The sequence below is a fragment of the Heptranchias perlo genome, chromosome 3 (assembly GCF_035084215.1).
Source record: "Heptranchias perlo isolate sHepPer1 chromosome 3, sHepPer1.hap1, whole genome shotgun sequence".
NCBI classification, from domain to species: Eukaryota; Metazoa; Chordata; class Chondrichthyes; order Hexanchiformes; family Hexanchidae; genus Heptranchias; species Heptranchias perlo.
Window position 1 is genome coordinate 48,888,213 of NC_090327.1, and position 15,048 is coordinate 48,903,260.

Below are 15,048 nucleotides of genomic sequence, written 5' to 3' on the forward strand. Positions count from 1 at the left end.
AGATTTAGTTGACTCAACGCTCAAAATGTCCAACCAATGCAAAGCAACAATCAACAAAGCCAATAGAATATTTAACTACATAGTCACACCAGTAGAATACACATCAGGGGAAGTCATAATCAAACTATACAGTGCTCTGGTAACCCCCAAGAACGGGTGAGTCGGGGGCGGGTGGGAGTTGAACGTAGTTGTTTTTTGGGTCGCGACTGCAACCCGGATTCACGTGGGTGCGTAAAAGTACAGGCTTCTCACTGGGAACGCAAAGTCTGAAAATTTTGCGGTTGCGACCCAAATAAACAACTAGTTTCAACTCCCACCCGCCCCCAACCCACCCGTTCTTGGGGGTTAAAATCACCCCCCACTGTGTCTAATTCTGGGCACCAAGACACAAGGGAGACATTCAAATCCCAGGGGCAGTGTACAAGGATAATCTCCAAACTTAGAGATTTCAGTTAAGAGGAAAAACTGGAGACACTTGGGCTCTTTGTCTTTAAACGGAGACATCTGACATGTGATCTTGGTGGTTCACAAATTTGCAAATGGTATGGGAAAGGCAAATCTGAAAAAATACTTTAAATCAAAATGCAAGAGTGAGGCATGAAGTTGCAGGTTCAAACTGATAAAAGGCAAATTTAGGACTGATATCCATAAGTTTTTCTTCACACAAAGAATGATCAACACATGAAATGGTCTTGTGGATAGACAAGTGGGAAGCACAAACCCTGGAATCATTTAAGAACTAATTGGATACTGCAATAGGAAGATTGCAAGGTAATTCTGGATACTTTGGCCAAGATGAGCCATAATTATATTGTGATTTCTGATAAGGCAAAAATATGAACCCCGAATTTAAACTGGGCCGAATGTGGGGATGTCAGGACTCACCCTGACTTGCTGACGTGAGGCCTGGGTCGTTTTGCCCCCCCGGGGCTCACTGCAATATCTCAGTACTTATTACCAACCAAACACGCAGGAATAACGTGATGGCCAGCGGGCAGGTCAGGAAATCACCGGAGGCCTAAGGAAACGGTTCCTCCCAATATCCCCACCATCACAGAAGCCAGTCTTCAGCCAATTCGATTCACTCCACTTGATATCAAGGAACGGCTGAGTGCACACTGGATACAACAAAGGCTATGGGCCCCAACAACATCCCGGCTGTAGTGCTAAAGACTTGTGCTCCAGAACGAGCCGCGCCTCTAGCCAAACTGTTCCAGTACGGCTACAAAACTGGCATCTACCCAACAATGTGGAAAATTATCCAGGTATGTACTGTCCACAAAAAGTAGGACAAATCCAATCCGGCCAATTACCACTCCATCAGTCTACTCTCAATCATCAGCAAAGTGATAGAAGGTGTCATTGAGTGGCACTTACTCACCAATAACCTGCTCAACGATGCTCAGTTTGGGTTCCACCAGGACCACTCGGCTCCAGACCTCATTACAGCCTTGGTCCAAACATGGACAAAAGAGCTGAATTCCAGAGGTAAGGTGAGAGTGACTGCCCTTGACATCAATGCAGCATTTGACCGAGTGTGGCACCAAGGAGCCCTAGTAAAACTGAAGTCAATGGGAATCAGGGGGAAAACTCTCCAGTGGCTGGAGTCATACCTAGCACAAAGGAAGATGGTAGTGGTTGTTGGAGGCCAATCATCTCAGCCCCAGGACATTGCTGCAGGAGTTCCTCAGTGCAGTGTCCTGGGCCCAACCATCTTCAGCTGCTTCATCAATGACCTTCCCACCATCATAAGGTCAGAAATGGCGATGTTCGCTGATGATTGCACAGTGTTCAGTTCCATTCGCAACCCTTCATATAATGAAGCAGTCCGTGCCTGCATGCAGCAAGACCTGGATAACATCCAGGCTTGGGCTGATAAATGGCAAGTAACATTCATGCCAGACAAGTGCCAGGCAATGACCAGCTCCACAAAAGACAGTCTAACCACCTCCCCTTGACATTCAACGGCATTACCATCACTGAATCCCCCACCATCAACAGCCTGGGGGTCACCATTGACCAGAAACTTAACTGGACCAGCCACATAAATACTGTGGCTACAAGAGCAGGTCAGAGGCTGGGTATTCTGTGGTGAGTGACTCACCACCTGACTCCCCAAAGCCTTTCCACCATCTACAAGGCACAAGTCAGGAGTGTGATGGAATACTCTCCACTTGCCTGGATGAGTGCAGCTCCAACAACACTCAAGAAGCTAGACACCATCCAGGTCAAAGCAGCCCACTTGATTGGCACCCCATCCACCACCCTAAACATTCATTCCCTTCACCACCAGCACACCGAGGCTTCAGTGTGTATCATCCACAGGATGCACTGCAGCAACTCGCCAAGGCTTCTTCGACAGCACCTCCCAAACCTGCGACCTCTACCACCTAGAAGGACAAGTGCAGCAGGCACATGGGAACAGCACCACCTGCACTTTCCCCTCCAAGTCATACACCATCCTGACTTGGAAATATATCATGATGTGGAGATGCCGGTGATGGACTGGGGTTGACAATTGTAAACAATTTTACAACACCAAGTTATAGTCCAACAATTTTATTTTAAAATTCACAAGCTTTCGGAGGCTTCCTCCTTCCTCAGGTGAATGTCAAGAAATCCTCGAACCTCTCGCATTTATAAATCACAGAACAATACCTGGTGATTACAGATAGTCTTTTCAACTGCCCGTTGCCAAGGCAACCAAAGTGTTCAGACAGATAGGTGTTACCTACAGGGCCATCGAATATACAAACGGCCAGAACAAAAAAAGAGAGAGGCAGAAACATAGTGCCACCAGGTGCATGGTTCATACTCCTGTGACTCGGCCAACGTTGTCTACCTGATACGTTGCAGGAAAGGATGCCCCAAAGCATGGTACATTGGCAAGACCATGCAGACGCTGCGACAACGGATGAACGGACACTGCGCAACAATCGCCAGACAGGAGGGTTCCCTCCCAGTCGGGGAACACTTCAGCAGTCAAGGACATTCAGCCACCGACCTTCGGGTAAGCGTACTCCAAGGCAGCCTTCGAGACACACGACAACGCAAAATCGTCGAGCAGAAATTGATAGCCAAGTTCCGCACCCATGAGGACGGCCTCAACCGGGATCTTGGGTTCATGTCACGCTACACGTAACCCCACCAGCGAACAAAAGTTATCTGTTTTTAATATAACGGGTCAATTGCTGTCTTTTCCTTCCGGATGTTTCTATGTTTCTGCCTCTCTCTCTCTGTTTTTTTTTGTTCTGGCCGTTTCTATATTCGGTGGCCCTGTAGGTAACACCTATCTGTCTGAACACTTTGGTTGCCTTGGCAACGGGCAGTTGAAAAGACTACCTGTAATCACCAGGTATTGTTCTGTGATTTATAAATGCGAGAGGTTCGAGGATTTCTTGACATTCACCTGAGGAAGGAGGAAGCCTCCGAAAGCTTGTGAATTTTAAAATAAAATTGTTGGACTATAACTTGGTGTTGTAAAATTGTTTACAATTGGAAATATATCACCATTCTTTCATCGTCGCTGGGTCAAAATCCTGGAACTCCCTTCCTAACAGCACTGTGGGAGAACCTTCACCACATGTACTTCAGCGGTTCAAGAAGGCGGCTCACCACCACCTTCTCAAGGGCAATTAGGGATGGGCAATAAATGCTGGCCTCGCCAGCGACGCCCACATCCCATGAACGAATAAAAAAAAGTCAAGATAAGTGACAAGGGGGAATCCCAGCCAATCACCATCGCAGGAAGGGAAGCCAGGGGCGGGGGAGGCCCAAGGATTCCTTGTATCGGCCTGGAGCAGTACTCCTGCTCCTCCTGATCCAGTAGAAAACCTATACAACATTTAATAAAACACTTGCCTGGACCTCTTCTGGCTCTGGATCATTTTTGCGATAGCTTTCCCCGGCGTGTTCCGCACAACGCGCAACTCACGCGGCCCGGAATTAAAATAGCTTTGAGCTACGAAGGCGGTCATTGGAATATGACTTTTGAACACTGAAGAAGCAGGCAGGGCTCAAACGCCTCTCAAAACCCAGGAGTAAAAATGGCGTCAGGTATCGGATCAGCGCCAACGTTGAGGGATATGGATGCTGCCTCAATTCTAAACCTTCGCCCGCCCCGTTCTCATCATGCTATGGTCTCGCTAGGGCAGAAAAGACGCTGAAGTATAAATATGCATCTTTAAAAAGGTTAAAATCTGAGATATTGCATTGTTACCATTGATATGCAGCACATAATGCCGCATTCCTGCATAAGCGTTTTAAAATCTACCACTGTTCGCATCAGTATTCAGTTACAATCTCGCAAGCATCTTTTCCACACTGAAAGAACCCAGAACTCATCTTTCTCAATAATGAAGCAATTTACACTTGAAATTTCAAGAGCCCTCAAACTGTCAAAATAAAGCAAATACAAAGAGGGCTAATATCATCTTCACTCTCTCCTTGTCTGTTCGTTCAGTGGTCAGAAGTACATTCTACATTTCTTTGCAACAGATATTTTCCTTTCTTTTTCTTGATAATATTGTTACAGTTGACTCTTTTCACACTCTGATGTTCAATTTTGATACCTTCGATGACCCTGGGAGATTGGTGCAATGCCACGGTCACAATGAGAACTGGAAAAAAATTAAATCACAAGCTTTATCCAACAGTTACGTGTTTATGCAATGGCTGTAAAGATAAAGTAAGTTGTGCTTAGTGCTGAATGGAGCATAAAAATAGCAATCAAAGTCCAAACAGTTCCACAAATCAGAGACATCAGTCATACCAGCACAGCCTGTGAGATGATTGCAGCTATATTCACTGCAAGTCTAAAGCTGTTCACCAAAATGTTTGGGTAGTAACTACAGCCAACATTACACAGAAAAGCACAACACTGTGACAGAGAACTATTAGATATTTTTATCTAACACTGAGTGTTAAAAAAATGACCTGAGCCACATTAAATGTGTTTTAAATCATAAAAAGCTGGCAGGTTTGATGCTCGTGTTATACCAACAAACTAAGCTGCTCTATAATGTTGCTTCCAGGTTTTCATTGTTTTTTTCTACCATATGTAGATATTGTTGTCGCAATTTAATGTGTGCGCGCCTCGGTTCCACTGCAGCATAGTTCATATATTGCAATTTATACTGGTGGAAACACCCTGCATTGCTTGTGGCAGGGATAATTTGCTGCACAAAAAGCCTCGGCAAGGTACTGAAGTAGCACTTCGCATGCAATTTAATGATCACATCTGTGTTATAAATCAACCCAAATGAGTGTAATTAGTAGCACCTGCTTTTAGGTGATCTGAATGACAAGCAAACAACATAAATCACCGCTCAGCTGCAATACACTGTTATGGTGGAGAAAATGGCTGAAAGGCTTGTGGTTAAACAGCTCAGAGAAAGTGAGGAAGAGGAAAGCCCATGAGGACAGGATATTTAGAACATAAAAATCATCTGATGATGTCACTTAAACAAGCAAATTATATTTTATTTATGTGTGAAGTTGCACGTGAATTTGGAGTGCCAGGCCCCTAGAAATCAAGTCATGTCAACATCTTTTAAATTAACACTGCTAACATTTATTGCCACTGTCCCATTTCCGACCCCGACTAGTGATATAGCAGGAATCAGCCACCCTTTAATGTCCACAAGTATTATGCAATTAAGTTGCAGCATGTCAAGTAGGAAAATAAATATACCTGTTCCTCATGGAATATTTAGCAGTATTAGAAATACTGTAATTTATTTGCCCTATCTTCTTAAAGCTATGAGATTCTTCAGCTTACATCCATATAACATCTCTTCTCAATTAATAAATGTGTTTCTAATATACTGTACAAGCAAAAAAGGCTTAACTTTAGTGAGTGAATGAGCAACTAATGGATCATATTTCTTTCTCAGAAGTTTAATAATAGATATATCCAAGGCAATAGACTATCTGCTATGTAAAACTAATAATCTTTTCCAAATGTTTTGTGGCTGCAGGCTAAAGACTTCATTTCAGGTACCACAAACTCTTGAGTAAAACCAGATATAATGAGGTCATAAGGCCAGTCATTAAATACATGTTCAGACACTTAAAACAAATGGCTTGATGCTGCTTTCAATTCAGTCTTCAACAAGTCTGTCAAAATCTTTTGAAACCTGTTGTATGCTACTCAATATTGCTTCATCTCATGGGATTAGGATTGGTTTAGAGGGGGGAAAGGGTACTTCTGCTGATGATCAAGTTGTTGACCTGCAGGCTGCATAATATTAGGTCATTGTGGTTTGTTAAAAGATTTGCAATGACATGCCAGATGAGCTCTTTACATAGCAAGTGTTCATGTAATTTCAATGAGTTATTTTTATTCTGCCAAGAACAACGGTGTAATATAATTCCAGATACATTACTGTCAGCTTCCATACAGTAAACAAAATAAACTAAACTTTTGTCTTTATTACATTTAGAGCTCAGAGTGTATAAGAAAACTATGGGCCAATATGCACAATTTGTTTGTTTCTACATCAATGCTTTAATTACAATACAGTCTCGTGACAAAAGCTCACAAAGTGACTATATTTAAAAGGTCAATTATTATGATGCTTTACTTCTATTTGTCATTAGGGGTTTGTGTGTTTTGCCAAATGGTTGGCCCAGATCTTCATTTCCTGCTACAGCTCCATCATCCTTTACGTTGTACAACAGAAGTTTCAGCTGGGTCACCAAGACAGCATCTACTGCAATGAAGAACCCGTCCAGAGGTTAGGCCATTGGCATCTGAGCTACATAAGTAGCCACACTCCTAACAAATTTAGGTTGACGAACCTCTGTTTAACCTCAGTTTATAGCTGTCAAGTCAAAATATTGACCTGAAACAAGCGTCAATCATTGTTTATCTGTCTTCCTGATGGGTTCTCTGGTTGACTTGAGTCCTTGCAGTCTCCTGCTTGACTTCATGTCAGGTGATAGCACCAGAGTACAATCTTCAGATGATTAAGTCATTTAAAAGTGAGTAGCAGTAGTGATGACCTACGGCCTATTGGGAATGGCCTGTCATAGGAACATAGGAACAGGAGTAGGCCATTCAGCCCCTCGTGCCTGCTCCGCCATTTGATAAGATCATGGCTGATCTGTGATCTAACTCCATTTACCTGCCTTTGGCCCATATCCCTTAATACCTTTGGTTGCCAAAAAGCTATCTATCTCACATTTAAATTTAGCAATTGAGCTAGTATCAATTGCCGTTTGCGGAAGAGAGTTCCAAACTTCTACCACCCTTTGTGTGTAGAATTGTTTTCTAATCTCACTCCTAAAAGGTCTGGCTCGAATTTTTAGACTGTGCCCCCTACTCCTAAAATCCCCAACCAGCGGAAATAGTTTCTCTCTATCCACCCTATTTGTCCCCCTTAATATCTTATAAACTTCGATAAGATCACCCCTTAACCTTCGAAATTCCAGAGAATACAACCCCAATTTGAGTAATCTCTCCTCGTAACTTAACCCTTGAAGTCCGGGTATCATTCTAGTAAACCTACGCTGCACTCCCTCCAAGGCCAATATGTCCTTGGAGAAAGTGTTTTGATCAATGGTTGAGGCCCCACAATAGCAAGTTGTGAAACTGAATGAAATAAATTGGTTATTTCTGGATAGGCACCAGAAAAATGACCATTAAAGCTGCCAGACTGTCATAAAAAATCCAGCTGATTCACTAATGTCCTTCCAGAATTGGAGCTTAATACCCCTTCCTGGTCTGGCCCACAAATTACTCCAGTCCTACACTACGTGGTTAACTTTTAATGCGCTCTGAAGTGGCCTTGCAAGACATTCAGTTATAAACAAGGTGACTAAGGATGGGCAATAAATGTGGTCTTGCTTGCATTGTCCACATCCCGAGAACAAAGCTAAAAAAAATGTATTTGGTTTCAGCAAAAGGAAGTGATATGGCCACTGACATAACCAAACTTTTAATAAAAGCCTCTGGTGGAAAAACACATTTCTAATGTGCGGAGCATAATTGGCAGTATTTGTAGATGTTGTGTGAGTTTTATTAGTTTGTGGGCCATTTAATTTTGCAATTGTGGAAGAACAAGGGACATTTAGATTTATAATGGATGTAAGGATTTAACAACAAAATAATGGTACCAATGCACCTTCTGTGTTATTTCCTCCTGTTGTAAGACAACAGACCAAGCTGTTCAGTGGCTAGATGTGTCCTGTGGCTTGGATTAGCTTTACATTCTACAGTATTTACCATTATATTTAGGAAAAAATTAAACAGAGCAGTAAATCCCTTTACCAATGCTTATCACAAACATATTGATGCAGAATAATTTTGTAATAGTTTAGAAATTACTGGGGTTGATATTCATAGCCTTCTCTTCCTGGGTGCTGGACAAGTGTAGCCTTCCTAATGTGTACTGTGTCTGTCCAGGACCTGGTGTTAGAAAATGGTACAGAGACGGGAGGGTAGTTTCAAGCTGGCTGCCTTTTGGTTGATTTTGGAGAACAGCAACCAGAAGGCCTCTAGGCCTGAAAATCCACATGGTCCTGCAGAAAAAAGTGGACTACCTACCTTTCCACCCTGCTGCCAACCCCCTTCAGATTACCTGATCCGAGGGATTAATTGGTGCAAGCAACACCACCTCTTTCAGGCACCCGAGTACGGGCATCCGATTTGCCAAACCGGAGGGGAAAAAGGTGCGCAGGCAAGGAATGCCCCGCCTGCCTCGTTTAAATGAGAACACTGGGCCTGAGGGGAAGTCCCAGAAATTCCAGGGCTATGTAAAAGGAGGCAGTGACCTGGCATTACAGATCTTCATTCCCTTTTTCCTGACCTTTTGCACCCAGGGAACTGGCATTCCTGGGGAAGCATAGGTCAGGAAAATTGGCCCCGCTGTGTATTATTATTAATATACTGTGGGAGTACCTTCACCACACGGACTGCAGCGGTTCAAGAAGGCGGCTCACCACCACCTTCTCAAGGGCAATAAATACTGGTCTTGCCAGCGACGCCCACATTCCATGAATGAATTAAAAAAAAGTATATGAACACTTAAAGCATTTGCAAGACATTCCTTTGTGTGCTATTTCAACAGTTGTAAACAATTTTACAACACCAAGTTATAGTCCAACAATTTTATTTGAAATTCACAAGCTTTCGGAGGCTTCCTCCTTCCACATCTCTTTCAATTGTGGCATTAATCTCCATGTTAAAATGGTGGACATGGAAATGTCATACTTCCTCTAAATAACATTTTCTCACATCTTAACAACACATTGCAGGCACAGAAAGGTCATGATTTACCTGAATGTCACTAGACCAGAGAAAATCAATAATTCAGGATTCTATAGAGACTACAGTAATTATTTTCTGACCTCGCACTCCCAAAGGGAATATCACACATTAGCAATTTGGGCACAGACTGTGCTCGATTTTCAACGTTCCAATTAATGGTCAGAAAGTCATGTGCAGCACACACCCAAATTTCCAATATCAGCAACCAGTAGTCTCGACTCCCTGCTGGAAATTTGAAGTTGGAAAATTCATCCTTGCATCAGAACCTGGAGTTTCCCATATAACCCCTGAGCATTGGCAAAGTTGCATCTCATTCTGCTGTTCCAACTTACAATTCACACTTTATAAAGCTAAGTATTTGACTCTCTTCTACCTGTCCTTCCCAATGACTGAGCAAAGAGAAGCAGTTGCTATCACTCAATTAATCCAACCAGGGCTGGTTTCCCTACAACTCTACTACTTTAATTCTTTTCTTTAAAAAAAATTGCTTTCTAAACATAGACCACTACAAAAGAATGCAATATCAGAATTTAATTTTACAATATTTCAACTGCACTAAGTTCATTTATTATCTCAGCAAACATCACAGTAGTTACTGGTGACTATTACAGACAATGCACAGAGGTAGAGCATAGGGAGTCTCTATAGTCCTTGCTAAGTGTTGAGCACTTGGGAGTATTTATTCTGAAATATGAAGAAAATTAACAACTGGTATTATTTTTCAGTGCCACGCACAAGCAGAACTGCAGATCTCCAAGGGGTAAAATTACTCTTATGCTTTACAGCTTGCACCTGCTGCAGGCATGGTGCTTCACTAGAGCAAAAGGGCTACAAAACTATGGCCCCAAATCTGCGACCTACGCTCACCTCTAGTCAGGACCAATATCAGCAAAAGAGCCTCACACAATCACTCCTAATTGGTCTAATAATTATTTGTTAGCATTAATGGAGAGGTCACAAACCTTTGTGTATGCCCTTCAAGTTACTCCTATTGTAATGCACATTAATGTATAGACCGTGCATGTTACTTGAGGCCTTGTTAAACAGTATTGTAGAGGTATACAAGATAGTTAACAGTACAGAACTAAACCATGTGAGTAGGAGAAGGAGACATAGGTTTAAACTAGTAAAAAGCAAAGTCAGGATCAATATCAGGCAGTTCTTCACAAAGATTCATTACCTCTCTCTCCTTTAAGACACTCATTAAAACCTCTCTCTTTGACCAAGCTTTTGCTTACCTGTCTTAATATTTCTTTATGTGGCTTGGTATCAAATTTTGCCCGCTAACGCTCCTGTGAAGTGCCTTTGAATGTTTTACTAAGTTAATGGCACTATATAAATGCAAGTAGTTGTTGTTGTTGAAATTAACTTGTGGGTAGAGCTGTGGAGGAAAGCCCTGGAATCATTTAGGAAACAATTGTGGGGGGGTTACAGAAGAGTCTATCTGACATCATCCAAAAATACAACGTCAGGTTCCACATGTACGCTGAAAACATTGAGCTCTACCTCACCACCACCTCCCACGACCCCTCCACTGCCGCTGATTTGTCACGCTGCTTGTCCGACATCCAGTACTGGATGAGTAGAAATTATCTCCAATTAAAATTGGGAAGACCGTAGCCATTGTCATCAGTCCACACTACAAACTCCGTTCCCTAGCCACCGACTCCTCCCTCTCCCTGGCCACTTTGCCTGAGGCTGAACTAGACTGCTTGCAACTATGGTGTCCTACTTGACCCTGAGATGAATTTCCTACCCCATATCCTCTCCACCAGGGTGTCCTATTTGACCCTGAGATGAACTTCCGACCCCATATCCTCTCCACCACCAAGACTGCCTCCCTCCATAACATCGCTTGTCTCCGCCCCTGCTTCAGCTCATCTGCTGCTGAAACCCTCATCCGTGCCTTTGTTACCTCTAGACTTGACTATTCCAATGCTCTCCTGGACGACCTCTCATCTTCCACCCTCCATAAAAACTTGTGCTCATCCAAAACTCTGCTGCCCGTATCCTAACTCGCACCAAGTCCTGTTCACCCATCACCCCTGTGCTCGGTGACCTATCCTGGCTCCTGGTCCGGGAATGCCTCAATTTAAAATTCTCATCCTTATTTTCAAATCCCTCCACGGCCTCGTCCCATCCTATCTCTGTAACCTCCTCCAGCCCTACCATCCTCAGAGATCTCTGCGCTCCTCCAATTCCGGCCTCTTGCGCATCCCCGATTTTCATCGCTCCATCATTGGTGGCTGTGCCTTCAGCTGCCTCGGCCCTAATCTCTGGAATTCCCTCCCGAAACCTCTCTGTCTCTCTCCTTTAAAGGATGCTCCTTAAAATCTACCTATTTCACCAAGCTTTTGGTCACCTGTCCTAATTTCTCCCTACGTGGCTTGGTGTCAAATTTTGTTTGATAATGCTCCTATGAAGCGCCTTGGAACATTTTACTACGTTAAAGGCGCTATATAAATGCAAGTTGTTATTAACGAGTTAAGATGGACTAAATGCCCTTCCTATTTATCTAGTGATCTTTGAAGCAGGCTTGTTGCCCTCTCCGATGACCGTCCATTTGCTCACCAATTACACATGCCACAAATGGACTGTGCACTATCTATACATTACCTGGCTGCTTAGCTAGTTATCAAGTAACCGTGCATCACTATGGCAGGTGAATTCCAATCGATTACTGAATAGTGCATTAAATATAATGTATCAATCTCCCAGATACAGCAGAGAATAAAGCTGTATTGTTTTGGAGCTTTTATTACAGATTTTTCCCATATTGTGATATTTAAATTTTTCATATATATTTCAGGAAAATTTTGTGGAGTCAATTTACTCCTTAAGGTAAGTTTATTTTTAAAGTGTTTCAAATACAGTATTTCACAGGCTAGCTGGTATGAAATGAAGGAAAAATGCCAGAGATTAGCAGGCTGCAGACCATATGTTCAAACTTGGCACATTAACTATCAATGACTGGGGATCGCTGCCTCAACCTCCTATGGGTCAGCAGGATGCCAGGAGCAGAGGTTTGCCATCTGCAACAAGTACACCTGTAGGCTAATTGCAACCTAGGAACAGCAATGCCCTAACTGCTATTCCTGTGGCTCATGGCACTGTACTATCAGCTATGTGCCGTTCACAGATCAAACAAATGCCTGATGAATCGGTCAGCATGGCACATTCATCTCCATTCCCACTAAATAACGTGACACAGCTGCACAATGTCACCACACTGTTGCATTTATCAAAGTACAAAAGATCAATAATGGCTGCCATATGGCCAACCTGAAACCCATCCTGGGTGTCAAGAAGTGATCGCATTTGTGTAAATGGTTTGATGTGTGAAGCCTTTGGATGATGTAGTGTACCAAGGCTTTTCATTGTAAGTTGCAGCTTGACCGTGTGCCCTGCTGAAGTATAGGTATGCATGAGATGTTATGAAAGAGCTGCAAGGTTCTGTGAGGGTTTGGCATGGTTGAGCAGTAAATGTGAGACAGGTTGAGAGGCAACATTGTGTGGCATGTAATCCTGCACCATCAACCTGGTACTGTTGTTTTGCCAGGTTCGTTATAATATTCCCAGACACTTCAGATATTGTACACAGCGTTCATCCTGTCTGCCACCTTCTACCAGGCACGGTCACTGCTGCCTCGTGGGAGAGGGGCTGTCGGATCATTCCTCATGCATCTCTTCTGATGACATATCATGTTACTTTTCTAGCTAGCCCCCTCATGTGGGTGTCACGATACAGGACTAGCCTGCGCATGTATGTGCAGTCATGGTGCAACCTGTTGAAAAGTCCTCCGGGGACTCCAACACCCTGACATGAGGGCTACTTCAGTCCCAAGAGGCTCATGATACCACAGCAGAGCCCCACTGGCATCCATGATCCACTTAAATTAGTCTAGATTCCTTTGAATTGTTTACTTGTGTCCTAACAGCCATCAACTGTAAGCAACTGAGTACATGTTTCTGAATTGAATGATTTCAGAAACAAGAATCAGTTATGAATGTGAGGTCCCTCCGTGCCTGAAATATAAGGGGCAATTTTAATGGAAACCTGGTGGAACGGGAGTTAAAATCCAAGCCGTGCATTTACTGCTCAAATTATACTGCCCCACGGCCATTTTAACACTGCTGTTTTCTCAGGCCATTGAGGCACTTGCCTGACTCAGGCAGGAACCTCAAATAAATGTAAATCAGGGTCCTGTGATATCAACCTTAACTGCCTACCAAGTGGAGCATCTGCTGTTCGCTCCGTAAAACCCTGGCAGACACCCAGCAGAGGTCCTGTTGGGGTAAGTGTAAAATTTATCTTTGTGGGGAGGAGGAGCAGGAAATTCTGGGCTCCATCCGGCCTTTAAAATCGACCAGGCCTCCCTCTGCAGCTCCCGGACGGGCAATTTGCTGGCATGTGTAGAGTGAGTGGAAGGCAGTGGTAGTAAGGTTTAGTTGTGTAGATGTCCAAAGAGACAGCATCATCATCCATACCAGCTTCAGCCACTTCTCTGCTGCAGGCTATTATTTACTGATTTTCATGACAACAGACCTGATGGCAACAATGAGATCTGTGAATCCCATGGTAAGCTATGCTCAATAAATTCTCCCAGCATCCAGAAACTGGAAAAGGAGCACACTGAACACATGACCCCAAGGTGTCTGCCTGTGGGGGCTCCACTGCAGATGTTTGGAGTTGCCACACGCTCCACAGTTGACTGCAATGTACCGAATTCGTCCTCTATACACGTGAGCTGTGGACTTCCCAGTGGTCCGTAGCTGTGGCAGGTTGATCAGTAGTGCCTACTGACTAACATACATTATAAACTCTGGAAGCATCATTTTTAAAAGCATGCCCTGCAACGTCTACATCTCTTGGCTCCTCAGTTGAGAGAAAAGATGAACTTGTCATTCGGGGAACAGGTTCCTGCTCCTTCTCTGTTCTCCACCACCTCCTCCTCCTCCTCCCACTCACCTGTGCTTGGGGAGTCACCCGGTCTACCTCGTCACAAACGGTAAAGAATTCCCCCAGAGTGGATATATCTGAGCTGGTGCATGTGCGGGTGGGAATGAGGGATGCTGCCTGCTGTGAAATGCTTGGGGGGCCTGGGGGAGTGGCCTGGTGAAACTGCTCTGATTCTACATCTAGAACTAGGAAAGGAAATATATTACAAGTGCTAAATTGCATGTAAAAGGATTTTTACAAGAAAGTGTCACACATGATTGTGCTTGAATGGATGCATTGGTGGCAGTGAGTGAGCAATGAGTAGCTACAGTGAGAATAAAGAGGATGATAAAAATAATAATGAGGCCTTGCCATCCTCCATTCCTCTGTAGCCACACGGACTGCAGCGGTTCGAGAAGGCAACTCACCACCGCCTTCTCAGCGACGCTCACATCCCATGAACAAATTTAAAAAAAAACTGTGCCAAGTAGCTTGAGTATCCCTGTTAAAAGGAACTGAGAGCCTGGTAATTGTGCAGCAACATTGCTAAGCATGGAAGTGCAGCTTCTTTGGAAAGATGCAGGTCTGAAGGCAACTTTGTAGGTCAACGGTGGCCTGTGGCAAAATAGTTGCGCATGATAAGTACTGAAAAGTGAAAGCGCTGCAAAAGTACAATGTGCCATGCAGTTTGGGGTCCTACTTAAGAGAATGTTGTGGTGCTTGATCCAATCTTGGCAGACCGACTGAGGTTTCTTATGATTTCTGCCCTTCAACTAATGTCCTTTGAGAGTGACTGCACATTGACACAAGTTGCTACCTCTTCCCAGTCACCCTAGAG

The 15,048-nt window shown here is 43.7% G+C and overlaps 1 protein-coding gene and 1 long non-coding RNA gene across 12 annotated transcripts in view; one reads left to right on the forward strand and one right to left on the reverse strand.

Moving 5' to 3' along the window:
• LOC137313599 (RNA-binding Raly-like protein) overlaps window positions 1–15,048 on the reverse strand; it is a 669,041-nt gene that overhangs the window by 182,708 nt on the left and 471,285 nt on the right. The gene's annotated exons all lie outside the window — the stretch shown is intronic.
• LOC137313685 (uncharacterized) overlaps window positions 1–15,048 on the forward strand; it is a 46,134-nt gene that overhangs the window by 29,867 nt on the left and 1,219 nt on the right. The window contains exon 4 of one of the 4 annotated variants that reach the window (XR_010961047.1): window positions 6,601–6,737. The exons of 2 other annotated variants lie outside the window; for them this stretch is intronic. This is a non-coding gene — a long non-coding RNA (uncharacterized lncRNA). Of the gene's footprint in view, window positions 1–6,600; window positions 7,119–15,048 lie in introns of those variants that run through there. One more of the 4 variants, XR_010961048.1, reaches the window with a different exon arrangement.